The following is a 19,622-nucleotide window of genomic DNA, read 5'->3' as shown; positions in this document are numbered from 1 at the left end:
CTCTTGCAGTTTTCATGTGCAAAGATACACAAAATATTCAAAATATGGTGTTCTCTGTAATTCCTACTAAATAAACCAACTTTCCTTTTAAATTTTGTTTCTTTATTTGCATCCATGAAAATAAAAGTTTGTATAAAAACGCGCAATCTAATTATAACTAACATTATGATAGCCTCCTTATATCCACAAATATAGGCGTACCTAGCTCAACCTAATATATATATATTGTTTATCGTAGCTTCCTCATTTCCATCGTGATACATCCCATCGAGTCTCTGTCAGTCCACCCTTGTCTTCTTTTTCTCCGTTTCATTTTCACATTGCATACTCATCATTCATTCTTTATGCTTTACAGTTTTTCCGGGATCTTTTCATTTCACCACGTCCACATTTCGCTGCGCGCTCTCTCAGTCTTTCTCTTTGTCTTTTTGTCCGTCTTCTCGTTATACATGGTTGTCTTCGTAATCATAATACAATTAGTAAGATTATTCTACGTGAAAAAATAAATCGAGCATATAGGATAGAAGTTTTATACGGCACTCCGTCTTCCATAAAATCGAAATTGTTTCAAGAAAATAGAGCGTGGACGTGTTTAATTAAGAATTGGCACACGCATATCCGTGCGAACCAATTCTCAAATTTCATTTTCTCAAAAACGAAACGTCCTATGATAAAATTTCAATCTATATCTTCCACCTATTTTTTCATATAGAATCTCCCCTTGCCTATTGTACAATGATTACCGAAACACCCTGTATACCTGGAAGCAGCAACGAGAGGGAGTCGCTGGTCATCTTTCTTCTAATCGCTCCCTCTCCTCTCGTGCTGCTGCTGCAGAGCAGGGCGTGACATCACGCCCGTTGCCCTCGCCCATCCCGTGTCGGGTGCAGAGCAGCGCTGCTGGAACTCACCCTGGCAAGCACCAAAACCAAATAACCCCCTTCTTGCGGAGGCTGCACGTATTACAGGGCTTGCATCAACTAGCCTCTGGCGAGTTCGTTGCCTCGCCGAGGAGTTTATTCCCTATCCCTCTATGACAACGTGCCTCTCCTGCGTATTCCAATATCTCGTTGTTCAAACGGGATTTTTATCTAGTTATCTAACTCTTTTCTGGGTTACCGTCCCTGATCCGTTTTATGTTTTATACACAGTTATTTTCGTCTTCTGTCTATTAGCTGCCTAAAACAAAACAGATCTTCCCCTGTTTTGATGAATATAATCTAAACCATATGTTAATTGTTAACGTGAAAATTGCGAAAGATTGCAGAATTGGATATCGTAATAAATTATATTTTGGAATTAATGTTTCTGTTTAAGGGCATTAATTGAACTGTAAAGAGGGAAGGTTTTAATACAGCATAAATTGTATAGAGTCGGTGATTTAATCACGAGGGAGAATGGAATTACAAAGCATCAACAGGGCTGAAAATAGGAATGAATTAAAATGGAAATTAGAATAAATGGAATAATCAAGTTATAAAGTTAATTCAATAACAAAGTTAATAAAGACAAGTCAGTTTAAGGTAGATTCTAATTTTCCCAAATGTAAATGTAAAATTTATTCAAGTATCATCAATTCGAAAAAGGATTATTTTTCTACATTTCGCAATATTATTTCACTATATAATATAATTTTCTTTTACTGCATATATATAAGGAATAATACATTTTATGTCTCCCTATACCACAACACAATATTTCACAATACAAAACACATATCTAACACGTATAATTCCTTTTTCTGTTTCAGGTACGTATAAACAATCATCTTCACTAGAACAGTGACGAAATCCCATATCAAACTTCACGAAGTTGTCTTCTCTACACTCTAATACCAAGGTGCGATCGTGATGATAAGGTAGATTTCTGCCACTTCTAGTGGCGCTTGTATATGAACAAAACGGAGCAAGTTCGCACGTAATGTATCCCACCTTTGTCAGATCACACAAGGTTTGTTCTCCGAACCTTTTGCGAGTGGCCCATTTACGGATCGGCACAGTTTCGAGAATCGGCGAATTGAAGGCTCAGTCATAGCCTTATCGAGAAAAGGGACAGCGTGTATGTGTGAACCTGAACGCCGATCCATACATATATATGTATATGTAGTTGTGTGCAGACGTCAAACCGGGTCGGGTTGTCGGGCAAACAGTTTATTGGGGATGACTGCGATTACAGAGAGAACTTGCTGTCTCCTTTCTTCGCGACTCGTCCTGTCGACATGCTAACGCGATCTGTCCGGATACACGTTCTCTCTTTTTTCGTTCATTTTCGTTTTGGTCTCGTCTTTCGTATTTCTCTGTTCGAAACGTAAGGACGGGATGCGAGAAAGGCTTTGATAGATCTCGGAGAAAAGCAGCTTTGGCTCGTTTAGTCCGAACTTCAGTTACTTTTTCAGAATGGTATTTTATGCTGCTGTTGGACGATAAAGATTTGAAATTTTATTTTGTGAAGTTATAATTGAAATATGATATAGATATATCGATTCACCTGAAGAGTAGACAAAATTATATTGCAGTATATGTTATATTTTGTAATATATGTAATATATTACAGTATATGTAATATGTTAATTGCATTGCTGGATAGCGAAATTGAGAGATTTACAAAAGATGTAGGTCAGTTTTTTTCTGAAGGCTCAATTATCTTCACTAGACAGCAGATGTTTGTACATATTCGTACTCTCATAAATTTAATTAGAACTATACTTTGGATATTTTCACATATTATATGCATTCTATGCATTCTTGTAAGATTGACTTCCCATAAATGCGTAAGCATCCACAGCCTAATTATCATCACGCAATGTAATAACAAATAAAATTTCTGATTTATATTAAAATATTTGGGAGTGGCGTCAAGATAAGCGCGCGTTTGAGAAGTCGTTCGGCGATATTCGGGAAGATTCGGTTCGATTCGGTTGATTTCAGTCAGCTGGCTGACAGGGCGTTGCCCCGCGCGCGATGCACCATTCATTACGAAGTGCTGCAACTGCAACGAGCAAACCTAGCGCAACCAGACTCTTCCCCCCCCCCCTCAACTGCCACATTCACCATCCCCTACTCAGTCTCTCGTTCTCGAAACCCTCCCTCCAGAGAGGCTCGATTCTGCTTCCACTGCGACTGCGACTGCGACCGACCACCTACTACTACTCCTACTACTACTATTCGTACTCTACTACCGCGCGTACGAGACTACTACTACTATCACTACTACTACGTACGATACTTTTATTATCGCCTTCATCCACCGTCACGGCTACAATCGAGGTCGTACCTAATATTTGCCGGAGAATTCTGTCGCAGCTTTTAATGGTTCCGTTACAATTACTACCTCAACTTTACCAGCAACGCCCAGAGAAAGAAAAATGAGAACGTTTTGGCTCGTTCTGCCCCGCTTCTCTGCGCACCCATTGTACTTCCGCCATCTTCTCCCTCATTATCGACAGAGCTGTGTCTACGGTCGCGATGAATGACGCCACGGTTTTTTAGATTCGCCCGTGAGTATTGATGGATCCTTTGCAAAAGAGTGGGGGAAGTAGCGTACATCTGGTCGCGAGAATGCTTTGCGAGAAGCTTTTCAATGAGTAGTGAGTATTGTATGCGCAGGCTATATGTGTGTAGAGCTTCTGTACGCGGTCTGCGATTCTTCCTTCGACATTTTTACGGCTAATGAGAGAGCGTGCCCCAATTGCACAGGTTTTTAAAATAAAATTCAATCGATCGCAGTTTATGAGAATGGAAACAAAGGGTTGGCTTTATTTGGTGGATTGAGAATTATGGAGATGTATATAAGGAGGTGTTTCGAGAGTTCAAATTTTTCACAACTTTTTAAAGCATCGTCATATTCTTTTATGATTTAATAAAGTATCGTTAAATCTGTATGGTAGTAAATAAAGCAGAACACTGTTTTATTTTGAAAGATATCTCTTCAATTTCATAACTAAATTTTCTTCGTAATAAACTTATTCATGCGTCAACCGCAGATTATTACACATAATAGGTCATAAGGTTGCAAGTGCCTTCGTTAATAAACTATCGTTCATGATCTAATCAAATCTTAGGAAACATGATTACTACTATTGTCAGAAAATATAGACACGACTGTCGTTTCGTTTTTGATTTAATGACAGACGATTTTCTCTGAACCCAAGTCGCATAAGTGAGAACAATGTAAATATTACATCGATGTTTATCAAACCAACAGTAATTGCAATGAATTAGCAAATGATGTATGAGAACGTCGGGTAACTCGTCGTTCGTGTTTCTTGTTTATTCATCTATACTTTTTCAGTCAATTTTCATTAATTTTGTTCTTTATTTTATTTGAATTTTTTCTTAATTCTTGCTTTATAGTTATTTTTTGCATTAATGTTCACGCTGTGATATAATTGAAGGTAATTATCTAATAATTGATGCAATAGTATTACTATTATCAGAAATCCTGGTTGGCGCCAGACATTCATTACAATTATTAAGTAATTTTCTATCGAATATTTCTACAATTATCATGGGCAATTTTATAATTTCTTATAATGGATAATAAGGTGCACAAATTGATTCCTATATAAGTAGATTCGGTGATTATTTCATTATTACTTATTTTCAAGCTTTATTGGTGTAGAAATTGAATTTGTGATTAAAGCAGCAATAGAAATGATTGACGTTTAAATATCGATGCAAATCGCAAAAAATGTCTTCTTAAATTTTATATTATAAAACAAAGATAGAAATAAATGTTTAGAAGTAAAAAGTTACAAGTAAACGTTACATTGATTAAAAATTAACTTCGATCGATGATGTGAATCAAATATTTTAACGTTTCTTGAAGATTCTTGAGAATCGATAAATCCTATTAGAGAAAAATCCTCTATCGCGAAAACAAAGCAACAGCACGCGCCACGCTTGATACGCCCTATTAATTGCTGTTCTTTTTTCCCTGGACAACAAAGAACGCGTTTATATAACTATCCGCTCTCGTGCGTAATTACGTGGACGGTCGATCGCAGAAAATGAACAAAACCATCGGTTGCCGGCTATCTTCTCTTCTCTTTTATTATAATTCGCCCGGTAATTATGAGTGAATGATAGATAGGCGATGAAGTCGAGTCTCTCACGCTTGTCTGACGTAAACGCGATTGCTGGCACTAGGTCAACACATAGGCCAAATCAAACTTAATGTACTGATGTTTTAATCATTGCCAATCATCGTGATTATTGTCGTGATTATCGTTTTGCGGTGTTAGGAATGCTTTAGCGATGATTCCATGATACAGTCATATTTTATCGACGTTTTTACTATCATGCTATTATTCAATCGTTATATTTGTTGAAATTTTCCTTGATCTAAATCCACATACAAAAATCTTACGTATCGTGTCAGTTATATAAACAAAAACATATAGTTTCAGTTTCAAAGTACATATTTCAAAGTATTACGAGCGCAAGTATATAATGTAGAATCTATTTTAAATTCTCCAAGTAAAGAAATTAATACGTGCAATAAATTATCGATCCAAATAACCAGTTAGCTCGGTTTCGTCGTTTAACAAGTTAATTAAAGGACATGTATCAACGGATCAAAACGATCAGCAATGAGGGCCGATTTAACGAAAACAATGAAATAAACGCGACACCAGGGAAATCGATGTTTCGTGCGCGTGGACATGCACGACGAAGTGGATACGAGCCACTCTGGACGCGTCTGTCCGCGGAATCGCGTGTTCTATTGTCGGCCGGTGAAAAGTTATTTTTAACGTCGATTTTCTCAGAGAGAGACGCCATCAGGCTCTCCGCAAAGCGCCACTGACCTCGCCAACCGCCGACTGTGGTACACCGCGAAACTCATATCTGAAATGTCACCTCTTCTCGGTTCGTTCAGCTTCTGTTCTCTACCCGTTTTTCTGATCGCTTTTATTTCGTCCCCTCTGAAGCCGCCTGGGACCTCTCGCGTTTCATCCGATACACCCTCACCAGTGTCCACCAGTGAGAATAGTGCACGTTCAATTTTCAGAATCATGATCGTGAAATGGACTTCGATAAAGACCTGTCCGATATCTTTACGCCTTTTTCACGAGTAAATCGATTTCCCATTGAAAAATTTCAAGATAACAAAGATACTACACGAAGGCATTAGTAACCTAAACATTGCTTTAAATAATTCTCACGATAATTATCATATCGGGTTATTATCGGTTATGATTGGTTAAAATTGCTGATCAATAGAGGAAGATTACAGAGGATTATCCTTATTTATGTAGAAACGATTTTTCTGCAACTTGTCTTTCTTGATCTGGAGAAACCACTGTGACATCGAAATATTAGCCACGGCTTTAGTTTACTCGGCCGACATTTCGTGATTAAGTTCTCCTGAGGCCGATATTACCGTCAGTCTGTCACTGTTCTCTTTGAAATTTAACATCAACGGTGACTACCATTGCTCCATTGCTGTCGCTGCTTTTTTTTCTCCGCAGTGTCGGTGTTCGTTGCGATAGGTTGAACCAGTGCTTCGAAGTTAGTAGAGTAAATATTAAATTCAATCGTAATAAATTCTGAAATCGATATATGGAATTGGTAAAAAAATGATGAAGGTTTTAACATTTTACCGACCGATAGCCAATTAATCGGTTTTTGTCACCGACATTTACCGACCGATAGTCTACTAATCGGCTTTTTATCGCCGACGCTTACCGACCGATAGCCTATTACTCGGCTTTTTATCACTGACAAACTTTTTCATTATTTGAATAGTAATTTGTTATTTAGTACTAAGGTACCTTGCTCAGTTGCGTCAGTTCCGTTGCTTTGTAAGCTCCCACAGCTTTATACCAATTTCAAAAACTTATCGTTCGCGATGAACGAAAAGGATGGTATTGGAGAGTCTAAATCGAAACAGAGTCTGAGTTGCCGGTCGGACGTGCGTATGCTATTGAACCGCTAGCGGTCGGTAAAGTGTTAAGACAGTGTGTTCTTAAATATTTGGTCAAGTATTTATTAGATATTTAGTTATTATTTACTTTATAGTTAGTTTGTTTTATATTGAATATGTAGAATGTGTAATAGTAAAGAAATTCTTAAACAGCAGTACACGTGAACGCAGACTAAGTACCTGCTGGTTTCAGCAATGAAGTGACGCCGAGACACGTTGACCTCTACGTGAATTTGCACCGTCATGCACTTAACCGTGCACCATATTTGCATACTACCGAAGATTGACTACCGATCACTGCGAGATTTACGCCTTTATGGCCTCTTCAATCCCGATCGTACTTTTCGTATCACTTACACCTTATTGAAATTATAGATCCGGACAGGTGACTCGAGCAGGATGGTCTTCTGATAAATACAGTTTTGATCCTTTGTTTTTTAGTCTCTCAAAGGCCAATGGCGATAACGTTATCCTAGAAAAAGAATTCTTTTTGAACGATAATTTAAAGCGATAACACGTATAATAACAAATAACGCAATATAACTTACGTTTACAATTTATATCTCTGCTCGAATATTCGCTACGTATTAGATTGTTCGAAAAGTTTCTTTCGTTTTATGAGGAAATAATAATCACACAACGTTTTTTCTTTTATATTATTTTGCCGAATTACGTACGATCCATTTTGTTCTGTTGAGATAAACATCGCGACATTTCACAGACTTGGTTTCACATTTGTATGAAGTTTGCATTGTTGTAAAAAACACGTTTGCGAAAGAAAGACATTTTTCGGACAACCTAATAATAACAAGGCGAACAGAAGCGAGGGATTCCAGCATATCAAATTACATATTCTATGGAATTCTTATTAGCATAATCAACGGTTTATACGCGCGTATAATAGCGTATATATCAATATAATTTATCGCAGTTATGATTAATCCATGATGTCATTCCACCCTCGATAATAAAAAGAATTTGCTACATGTTTCTCTGTGCTAGTTTATCCTCATTTTTGTTATCCCACTAGTGTGCCCATTTCCCAGCACGAAAAATGTCCTGTGAAGTCTTTTTTGTCGCATTGCTGCACACCGGCTCAACCAGCAACAGACCCTGTTGTGACTCTCAGAACTGGATGCATCATGTTGCCACTAAAACACGTTGTTGCTACGGCCACTTTTTATATGTGACACTTTTTCAACATTGGAGAATGAAAAATAGTGCTAAATGTCTTCACGGTTCGTTTCACCGAGATATTCGTAAGTTGTTGTAGGATCATTTTTTCCCCAAACGATTGGAATTCCTAAAGAGAATTTGTTTTTGCGAGTTTGATTTCTTTGAAGGGATACGCCAATCGAATTAGGTGCTAATGAAGATTAATAGATGGTTTCAGTGAGTTATTGTATAAGCAAGTAAATGTAGTACGTAGACAAAGTAAAATTCAGTGTATCTAGTTCCGAATTATAGTCGTCAAGAATACACGAAAAGTACGCAAATTCAACAGAAAACTAAGTTCAAAGCCGTTTCTCACGCATCTAACCCAACGAATCCATCGACAACAAACGACCTCGACATCACACACTTCTTCCCCACGAGTTCTCCAAATTTCGCGGTACAATCACGTTAAAAGTAACCGAAGGGAACGCGAGCGCTTGGTGTTTCCACAAACGATTTACCATCGAAACCCCCTGCGTAGGCGCGAAGAGACGTTGAAAAAGCGAGAGGGATTGAAGATGAAAGCAAGAGGGAACGTGAAATGCTTCGGCTAGACGACGATGGGAGTCCGCGTGAAACGTGGCGATGGAATGACAAGTAGCGGTTGAATCTTTAATCTTTCGCGACGTGGGATATTAAAGTTTCTCGAGAGTTCAGCAACTACTTGAAATACCACGGTGAAATGGAGTTTAAGTTTCGGCTGTGGTCGAGACACGGTCTGCGCCACTCGAGAATGGCAATATCGATGGATATCGATTGGCATCTTTAATGCATAAATAAGAAGGAAGTTTCCATCTTCTTTCTGTTCTTTCAATTCGATCGAATTCTTTCTTTCTTCGCACCTTCTCTTTCTGATCTTGAAGAGAAGTTGTCGCGTGTCCTCTTCTTTTCTTTTTCATCTACCTTGTCTGAGTTGTCACTCGGACTGCGCGATGATATCCGGTTCTCCATGAGAACACGCGCGCCATCTGACACACCGTAGATTTTAATCTCGCTGCGTGCAGATCTGTCTGATACGACGCGTACGGAGAAAAAGTAGCTGGAATTCAAAGGAAATGTCGGCACTCCGGATGAAACAGAAATTGATTCTTTCTTTGTGGAAAGAAAAAAAATTGTAGAAATATTAACTCTTTCAGTAGCACGCTTTCTAGATTTCCAGAGAAATTCGCTTTTAACCATTGTTATTATTATATTAATATTACCAATAGTAGAAAATAATTGAAGTTAGTATATTAATGATAATCATTCGTTACATTAATAATTAAAATACTTTTTCGCAGTTAATTAACGCGCATATATTATTATTTGTTCGCTATTAAAAATAAAGAAAATAATAGAATTTCAATTTTGTCAGGAATAATTCATGATTTTATTTCTTCCTTGGTATTTCCAATTCGGTAATACCATTAATTCTGTCATAACAATTTTCTGATATTTTTTTAAGGCATACACAGCGCAGCCGAATTTCAAGACAGTGTGACAGAAAACAAATATACATTTCGGAATTGTTTTTTTACGTAGAGATCGCTCCCCTAGAGATTGTGCCATGATTACTGGGATACCCTGTATAGCGGAGTAATTTCTATTTGCAGAGGTTCACTGAAAGCGGGGCTTTCAATTCGAGTTTCAGTCGATTCTGGACGCGGCACGTGATGCTAATATATACCTCTCCACCCTTTTGTTGTCAACTAAAAGGATGCTACGCTACGCTAGAACTTAAAGTTCATTATTCGCCGGGGCGATTCAATGAAAACGCCCACACACGAGCGTACGCGATCGCATGCGAATGAGAAAATATGCAGAGCAGGCTTCGATCGCATAGTTAATGCGACACGCGTGCATACATACATAGGAGGACGTGTCTCTTTGAGGCTCCCTCTGGCTGAACCGTGCCAGCGACCGTTAAACCTGTCATTTCGTAGTCTTATCGTTAACGCGCCGCGCTAAACGAGTTGTCGAAACCGTGAATTATTCAAAGCTTTTTTGCAACTCCACGCCGAGGTGGATAAAAACTCCTCTTTGCTTCGAGCTTCCAGTGTTTAGATTATTTTTCGAACAAATGGGATAAGTACAGATTTAAAAACGAGCTCCCTAAACCTTCGTAGCTTGGATGATTCTACTATAAAAATGATCTATCGTTCGATGATGATATGTGAGAATCTTCCAAATTGCATTTTAGAATAAGAAATATGTTGGAATATTTGGAAAAAGTAACTCTGCTTCAAAAGGGAAAAATAAAGTCGCATAAATTTTCTTGAATCAAGTTAACCCGAAATCACTGTAAAATGTAAAATCACTATAACGTGTAAAATTTGCATTAATGGAAGGCTATAAACATCAGGAAGCTCTACACACAATCCCATTATTCTCCATTTTTTGTTTCTAAAAATTTTTAATATATCTGTTTAAGGCTACTTACCAAACGTATTAATGAAAAATAGAAAAACAAAATAATGGTGAACGTTGAAAAAGGACGATACAAAAGAAGAGGTAAGCGATGCGACGTATCGACGACAGCGTAGCCATTGTTCGACGCGATTGTTCTCTACAATTCCTTGATTGTCGCGACTTCTCAAGGCGTGTAGAGAAACTTCGTACGAAACTCGTGCACACATATGTATGTACAGACGAATAAAGAAAAAAAACTTAAGCGGAAAAGAGAGATAAGTTGGTAGACGAAGGGCATTGGGCCCCATGCGCGACGATAATTTTCATGGAAGACTGACGACCGCTTCATGGTCGCGGAATGCAAACAAACCATGTCCAACGAGTACGACGAGGACTAGCGTCCTCCTCTTTCGCGCATTCTCGCGCGCAGCGTGCAACGTGGCGCGTGTGTTGCCTCAAGCTCGATTCACACGCACTTAGCCTAGCAGCGCATCTTTTTGTTCCCGACGTGTCCCTTGGATCAAGTTCACCGCTTTGTTCTACTTTGTTACCTCCCACAGATTTCATCGCGATGCTCTCGATACATTTTTCAAAAACATTCTGCAATGGTTGCAGAGATGCTACCGGTGTATGAAAAAATTGATTATTTTTCGCGCTTTCTTGTTCTTCACTTTGGTGAAATTACTAAGAAATATAGGACGCTTCGAGCTGCGTGTTTAAGCTGCGACATAAATAAATTATGTTTAAAGAAAGTAAATGAACGACGTTTAAAGAAAAGAAACAAAAATCTTATCATCTACGATCCTAATTTAGATCTAATCACCTATAAATTAAACCTAACTTAAGCCTAACCATCGATAAATCCGTTCGAAATAAAAATCTCGTGTCGTTAAGGATCTATGCACGTTAATGATCCTAACGAGATCAGTCGAATCCGTAGCTCGATCTAGGTCAGGCGCGCGTGTCGGTCATCTAAAATCGCGACGATCCAAAGTCGATGCTGTGGTACCGTTGTGAACGCAGCTGCACGGTGTTGCGTCTCCCTCTCCTTGTCCAACAGTCAAGGTCAGGGTCGTCCACACGTCCAGTGACTCGACTCCGGCTTGCCATCCAATGGGCATCGTGTCTCCCATAAACGGCCACGTGCTGCTACACCAGGCCGCGATTCAACCGTACATGCCGACCAGCAGAAAGACGATCACGACCAAACGTCGGCTATTTGATTATTTTCTCTGTTCTCCGACACACGTTCGGATATAACCTTCTTAAAGTATCGAGGTCCTAAACTTTAAACTGTATAAAATATCGTGGTTCTTTAACTTTTTTATGTTGATCACCGTGGGACAGAAACTTTATGTAAAAACTTATTGTACCCTTATCCCAATATATAGGAATGTAGTATAAATGGTATATATAGTACTGGTATCGCAAACAATTTATTTATAGTAATTATTGCTGAGTTTTAGATTATATTTATATGCTGTTTGATAAAATTGTGATTAAATTTCTGTATTGAATTAAGTTGGTTTTATGAAAATCGGTGTAAAATTTTGTTAAAATTTAGTCTGTAAACGTTCTAAACAACCTAATACATGAATGCATGGTCTATTTACACACGAGCCTGTTTAAAAGTCAAAATGGCATCCCGACGAGACTCAGGGACGTTTCCACGCCGGTGACGCTCCCCCACGGATGTTCCCATGCTCCTTCGGTGCATAATATCGCGAACATCACCTTCATTCTTCCTACAGAAACACTATATTTCTTGCAAATGATTTCAACGCCAGGATGCGTAGATTGCGTTTAATTAATGCTTTCGTTTCGTGGTATTGTGTATAGCGTTTGGAGTTATTCGGTCGCGATGGCTGGAATCTTATTTCTCGGATGACTGTAAACGGATTTACTGGTGCATAGAAACATGCATAGGTGGTGGTATAGAAAATGAACAAAAGACAAACAATATTGAAAGAAAGGTAAACTCGTCAGCTTATTTGCTCGTAACGTCAACTTCTCCACTTTCTTGAATTTCCAAGTGACAACGAATTTTTCGCGACGCGACTAAGAAATCTCGAGATCGCCGATTCTACAAAGACTTACGGCGCTGCGTTGTCAGAGATCCTGTGACGTTCCTACCACAGATAAGGCACGGTTCGTCAAACGGAGCGAGCACTAGAGTTTTAGTCTGGCGTACACACCGTGTATTTCACGCTGTTGTGTTTTGAAAATGTTTCGATGTCAGCCACAAGAATATGAAATAAAAGAATATAGTTTCAGTTCAAAAATATAAACACGACTTTCATTATGATCAGATAGATAATTTATAATAACAGTAAAATTCTACGTTAAACGTACATAATACACATATATTATCAAGTAATAACACTGTGAATTTAAGAATCAATAACGTTCAGGAAACGTGTAAACTGGCATAACCGCGCGAAATGTCACAGCTGGCCTGTAGAATGTACGATAGATGAGTAAATTCGTTAGATGACCTTGACCGTGACCATGAATCAAGCCACATGAATCGCATGCAGCCGCGGTCAGGCTGTCAGCTTATCTACTCAAACATCGAATCTGGAGCACGTTAACTAATTACCGGCTTTTCCATGGCTCGGGCTGAAGCCGGTAATTGCATGGCCGTTGCTATCAGTGTTGACTCTCCTGGGAATACAGCTGTCCCACCGCATTCACTCCCGGATTAGAGTGTCAGATGTATTCTCGTTCCGCTGTTTTCTCTTTTAATTTCCTCTCCCTACATCGTTCGTTCGACATCCAACACATTTTTTTCTGTTCTCAATTTTTTTTTATGAACGCTCGTACAACACGTGCGAGATACTTCAAGATGTTTCTGATAAAATTGTACGAGATCAAAAATTAAAGAATTTAAAATATTTTAAGAGACTTTTTTTTAATTCGCTTTTGTAATGTTATGGTAAAACGAAAATAGGGATTTGTTGATTTCTGTATAATGATTTTTGTATAGAAAATGTATGATTTCAAATAGAATCTTTGAAGTGAAATAGAAATAGTAGTAAAAGATAAGCTCGTACCAAAATATATGCAACGCATACGCTGTCATACCTTCGATTTACGGATTTCGGAGAATACGACGATATCGTATTCACGGCAGACTGAATCGATTCAAGTTACCTCTATCGTTGTTATTTTCTGTTGCTTCGCTTCGCCATGCTCCTTTTACCCGTTCTACGCTACAATTTATCTCTCATTGATGAAATTTCATATTTCAATCCGCAGTCACACGTAATATCACAGAATTTCATCGTAACTTCGATGCTTGATTATTTTTTACATAGTTCTGATATTTTGTTTCATTAGAGATATTAATGTTTCCCTCGGTACACGAACCACGTCTCGCGTTTCTTTATGAGCTCGTAGGAACTTCGCGTTATCTTTCCTAGTTGAGAGATTATCTTACCAAATTTCCTTGTAATTGGAATACTTCATAGACCACTTGCGATCCAACGCCTCCGAGCTGGTTGTAACTTCGATACGTTATAGAAGGGGGCATCTTCATCAGGTAAATCCCTAAATCCAGCCGAGAATAATATTAGTCGAGATCCGCCCGTTGCACCGTTCATCCGATTAATGTTTCTAAGGTTCTCGATCGATGCCGTTAGATCCACCACGGTGTCTTATTTCTTGTGAATTTTAATTATCGGTGTTCCTCGTCGTTCTTCGTGCACATTACGTTTCTACGAAAATAGAAGCTTTGAACAAATTAATGGAAGCATCGTGGTTAATATTCCTAGACTACAGAAATTATAGAGAAATTGAGTAACAGAGAACGATTGGAAAATTCGGAAATTATTCCTGTGGTGGATGATGTGACGTGTTGTTGATTAAATCAATAATGAGACGAGTTAATTTAATTAATTATATTTACAGATATTTTAAAATGTAGAATACAAAGTTAATCGCAAGCGTTGCTCATTTAATGTTATTCGTTATAAGATTGCACGATACTGTGGTACTGATATTGATTCGTGCGAGTGACTGACTGACTGACTCGATACTGATATTAATTCGTGCGACTGACTGTGTCTGGAGGACATGGTCGTCTATTTATACTGGACGATGGGGGTACCGAAAGGTTTGAACTTGTCGTAGGTTGTAAGTTTCACGTAGCAGCGAAATTGCTTTGTCCAGAGTTTGTTTATTACATTATGTGCGTCGTACAGTGTTAATCCTCTGTGGCAAAACAACTAAGTGAGGCATCTTCGTATCGCAACGTCCTAAGACGCATATGCCGCTACATTTCAATGAAAGGATAGTATAACTATATTTTCTACATATTTTAGATAGTTTCATTACATATAGTCAAAATAGTTAGAAATAACTTTCATAACAATCTTTTGTTGCGTTTATAAAAATATAGATTTGGATATAAGTCGGCAATGTAAACATAAGGATTAGTCATTATAGATGCTTTTATTAGCAGCATCTGTGTATATTTTTAAACCTAATACGTATCTGTATAAAAGTATACTTTCGATTCACTTATCCCATTTCCCAAACTAAAACAGAAGGTCCTCGTGATATAACCTACTCGACCAAAAAATAAAGATAAGAAGAACGAAGTAAAAGAAAGAGAGAAATAAGAAGAACGAGGAAAAGTAAGCGAGCAACGTGTAATGGATAGAAAAGAAGAATCTGAACGTGGAACAACGAAACACGCGAAGAAACACACATTCCCGAGGGGACACGGAAAACTAATAGTTTCTCGAGTCTTTAAATAATGGAAACGATCAGTTGCAATCGATTTATCGGCCACCACGACATACCTCTCTCCTTTCACCGTCTCTTTCCACTGCACGGACATTCCCATGCGCATTCCAGTCGCGCGTCTGCGCTTGCATTTTGTAAGCAATTAACGTATGTACGTACGTAAAAATTAGAAAGATATTTAACCTACAAAAGCGAATGATCGATAATATATCTAATTTGTAAAAATTAGTAATAAAAAGAAAACTGATGGTTCACAAAAATTTTACCATTATGCGAATAATTAGAAGAATTCACAACTTTAAGAAATTAATGCTCAAAAATACAATATTCGTATTTTTTAACAACACAAAAATGTATCGACCGATGACCTACCTAAAAGGAGCGTTAAATGCCGCAGATTCGGAACTGGACAGTTAATCAGAGACGGTTAATCGAATTCGACGTTGGCACAAAAGTGCATCGAATCAGTTCCGCCCCTCGAAAGAAGGTCATGTCGATTGCGGGACGACATGGCAATGCGCGCCGGTTGACGAGATATTTTGGCCATCGTCGCAGTTTCTCGGTGTTTTTGGATCGGCCCGTGGCCGCTACTCCAAAACGGCCTGCCGACTCGCCGGGTGTAATGTCCTCGAGTGCACGTACGAGAGTACACCACGTTCAGAATGCGGTTGCATAACGTTGCCCCCACTTGTGCTGTTGGTTATCTGCCCGCCACCGACTCTCCTTCCTTTCTTCTTCTTTTTCTATTCAGCTCGTCGTCCCTTCTCTTTTCAATGCGGTTGATTTTCGTTGACTTTGCGTTTTTGTTCAATCGATTTTTCCTCTTTTCTTCGACCCTTTCTTTGTGGCACACATGACTGCAAGTACGGTTCTCCTTTTTTTTCAATTTCGATTTACAATTTTTCTTTTCTTCTTTTACTTGTTTCCTATTTGAATGCTCAGGGAACTAATTTTGAAAGTGTTTGATGTTTCATACGCTTTCGTAGGAGCGATCGAGCAAGTTCAAAGGAATGCGGAGTGAAACTTGAGTAAACGTTGAACAGTGGAAAAATGGTAGTATATTTCGACTGGATAAAACAGATTATAATTTAAACTTTGCAGTTTTTTGAGGGGAACTGAACGCAGTTAAGTCACTATTTTCTCTTTTCGTTGTATCATCGTAAGGTACGGGTTCGTGCCTTGGCAAGATGTCCAGCTTTTCCCAAGACCGCAGAACTCGAATCCACTTAAGTTATTTTTCTTCTCTTACGTTCTCATGCCAAGTCCTCCAAATTCACTAGCGAAGATAGTCAATTTGTTTCTATGTGGGATATGTGTTTTTAATATGATAGCCATAAAAAACATCTCTTATTCCCTTCTCTTCCGTTTAACTCGCTAAACTAATACCATCTTTGTAAATTACGTCATTCGTTTATTCCTTCTCATTAAATTAACTCTGGCACTTCACATATGTAAGTTTGTTTGGTGTAGAATAGGTAATATGATTTATGGGAACTAGGATTGTGTGATAAGTTTTATTCAATGTTTTCCTGGAAATCATCTGTCTGTTTGATGTATTTTGAAAAGGTATTTTCAAAATCATATCTCTCTTTAACTTCCTGAAAGATATTTCCTCTAATTCAAACAATTAACATTATTACAAACGATACTCTCTTTTACAAATGACCAACACTATCTTCAGCACCTACTCGCGATCTATTTTCTTGGGAAAATAAAAAATAATTATATATATATATATATTATATTTATATATAATTATATATATATATATATATAATACAGTAAAAATAACATAATTCCATATATGAATCTAAATTATTACGCTCTACAATGACAGCGATCGAGTGTTAACATCAGCTGAAAACGCGTCAAAAGCAAAGGAAATCTCAAAAAAATCTCATCTGAAGTTCCGCGTACAAAAATATTTCACCACGATAATAGATAAAATTTTCCTCTGGGAAATAATTCCATTTTAAATATTTGCAGCTATCTGTCAAAATGAATAAAACAGGGCGCAAGACAAAGGGAAGAAAAGAATAATGGTTGACAGAAAGAAAAATAGAAATCCCTCCCATGGTTGAAACACAGCCTTGTTGCCTAGCTAACGTAAACGTTTTACTCGCCCACTGCATGGTCTATTAAAGCGAACGAGAATTGCAAATTACCTGCATTCGTTCGTCTGTCATGGCACATTGCGGTCAAGCGTCCCGGCGCCAGACGACGCCGCAAACGCGGCACACCTCGTGTCTCCAGCGTCCACCGGAAACGTACAAACATATTCCTCGAGGAAAACCCTTTGTGTCTACCTCTTTTTCAAAGAATCAACCTTCTTTTTCTATTTTTCAACTCTTTGAACCTTCGTTGTTGCTGGTGGTCGATTGTAGGAACGCACATTGCAAGGGAAATATTCTTACCTTTTGTACATTTTTATCGCGTGGTTTTAAATTTCTTTTTGGGTTGGTGGTATTTTATATTAGAGCCATCGAAACGCGAAGAATGCAGAAGCGATTTATATCATTTTGTTCATCTTTGACTCTAGGTTTTCAAATTTAACAATGATACTTTATTAGAAGAAACCCGAAAACAGAAGTTTCAAACTAAATCGAAGATCCAAAGGTTTTCCGGCCTCGGTATAAATCGCAGAATAGCGTAAACGCCGAAGAGTCGCGTCGATTTCAGTCATGTCGGTTCGAGTTAGGTTAGTTTCGTCTTTCAAAGACAGATTGTCAAGTAGGAAGTGGCTGCTGGCCAAAATCGACTGAATTTACTGCTGGACCACCCCTATAGTGCCGAGATTCTTACTATTACGTCGTAATTACCTTGACAGACAGCTTACAAACGCGTTTTCAACTTTCGAGAGGATGGAGAGTGCCGAATTCCCATAAAATTAACATTTTATTCGGACCATTCATAACCACGGCTTGAATGTGATTGCAGTTTCAAACTTTTTAGGAGATTCCGCAGGCTTGCTGGGTCTTTTTTTTTCATTTCACTTTTTACTGAGTTTTTTTACTGTGCCTCGGCGAATCTCTAATTTGCCTGAAATACGTCGAATCCAAATTCACAATTTACTGTAAATCGGGATACTTCATAAATTTTTTCGGAAAAGAAGTATTCTATGAAGAAATTTTATTACATACTTTCCATGTGTCTCTCGTATGCAGAGTTAGACCTTTGGCAATTGAACCACGATTATTAGGATACCGTGTACAGTCGGTACGCACGAGAAATATCTACAGTCTACATGATAAAATTTATTCGTTTGTAACGAGGTTTAAGCTTGTAAATTCCAAACGTCCGGATCTTTGGAGGTATGTAGTTACGTGGATACATAGCTACATTTACGATATTAGATCGGTAGATGTTGACGGATAAATAAGCGGAGAATGGTGACTAGTACTTACTCGACCGATTCGAGTAGACTTAAATGAATCGATCGTTTAGCGCGAAAGGAACAAGCAATACGTCCGGGATTATGTAATGCGAACAGTTGCAAGAAAGGAGGCATTCCTTGCTCGTGTACTCAAGATTAGCAATGTTATTTATACGTATCTACTGTCTATTGAACAGTCTAATGCTTTCGAAAACGTTATTTATACCTAATATTGCATTGCAATATTACGAACTTGTATTTGAATTTATCGAATATTGTATGTAACTTAAGGAATTGCGAAGCAATATTAATTCTGTACTTTTAATTGTTTGCAGAAATGTTGAAATTTATATTTATAAAGTATGGTAAGTTGCATAATATTCACCTTGGAAAAAATGTAGATAGAAATAGAAATGATGCTATATTTGTATAAAAAATTAAATTACATTGATTGTCCAGAGGTTCTTCAGCTTGTTAAGCTTACTGCTTCGTTTAGGTCTTTCAGAAAATTCCTAATTTTCCACACAGATCTGATTATATTTTTAGTAATTGGATTAATCGCATTTGCAGACGTGCTAATTTACTTGGCCATCGATTAAATTTATTCTGCGAGTCGCTTCCTGTATTCAAAAAGAAATGATAGAAATGCAATGCGTAATTGACTAATACCAATGGCGCAGCATTTATGGTAACCTGTTGTTGTTACCAATTGCAGGTATTTGTTCATTTTATATTGTTGTATCTATTTTTCATATCAAAGGGTGTCATCCCTACATAAATAAATGATAATAATAATTATCATAATTATATATACAGTATCATTATAATAATTGTTATTATTATTATCAGATAAAGTCTTTCCGTAATTCTGCTCTTTTTTGCAAAACCTTTATGAGAAAATGTATTCCTATCACTAGTAATTAATAAAGAAAGAACAATTTTGAAGGGGCGTGTATAGGTAGATGAACTAATG

General features: G+C 37.9%; 1 protein-coding gene and 1 long non-coding RNA gene across 5 annotated transcripts in view; one reads left to right on the top strand and one right to left on the bottom strand.

Moving 5' to 3' along the window:
* LOC100644452 (helix-loop-helix protein 11) overlaps nt 1-19,622 on the top strand; it is a 160,299-nt gene that overhangs the window by 112,948 nt on the left and 27,729 nt on the right. The window lies entirely within an intron of this gene.
* On the bottom strand, nt 6,465-10,920 carry LOC110119656. Of its 2 annotated transcripts, none has more exons than XR_007225734.1 (3): nt 10,559-10,920; nt 7,105-7,396; nt 6,465-6,547 (listed from the first exon to the last, which is right to left on the bottom strand). It is a non-coding gene; the product is annotated as an uncharacterized LOC110119656 (long non-coding RNA). The 2 variants fall into 2 exon arrangements; XR_007225735.1 differs by lacking the exon at nt 10,559-10,920 and adding an exon at nt 7,473-7,841.

This window comes from Bombus terrestris, chromosome 11, assembly GCF_910591885.1.
Source record: "Bombus terrestris chromosome 11, iyBomTerr1.2, whole genome shotgun sequence".
Lineage (NCBI taxonomy): Eukaryota > Metazoa > Arthropoda > Insecta > Hymenoptera > Apidae > Bombus > Bombus terrestris.
The sequence above is the reverse complement of the archived record's forward strand: the minus strand, read 5'-3'. Positions and strand labels throughout refer to the sequence as shown.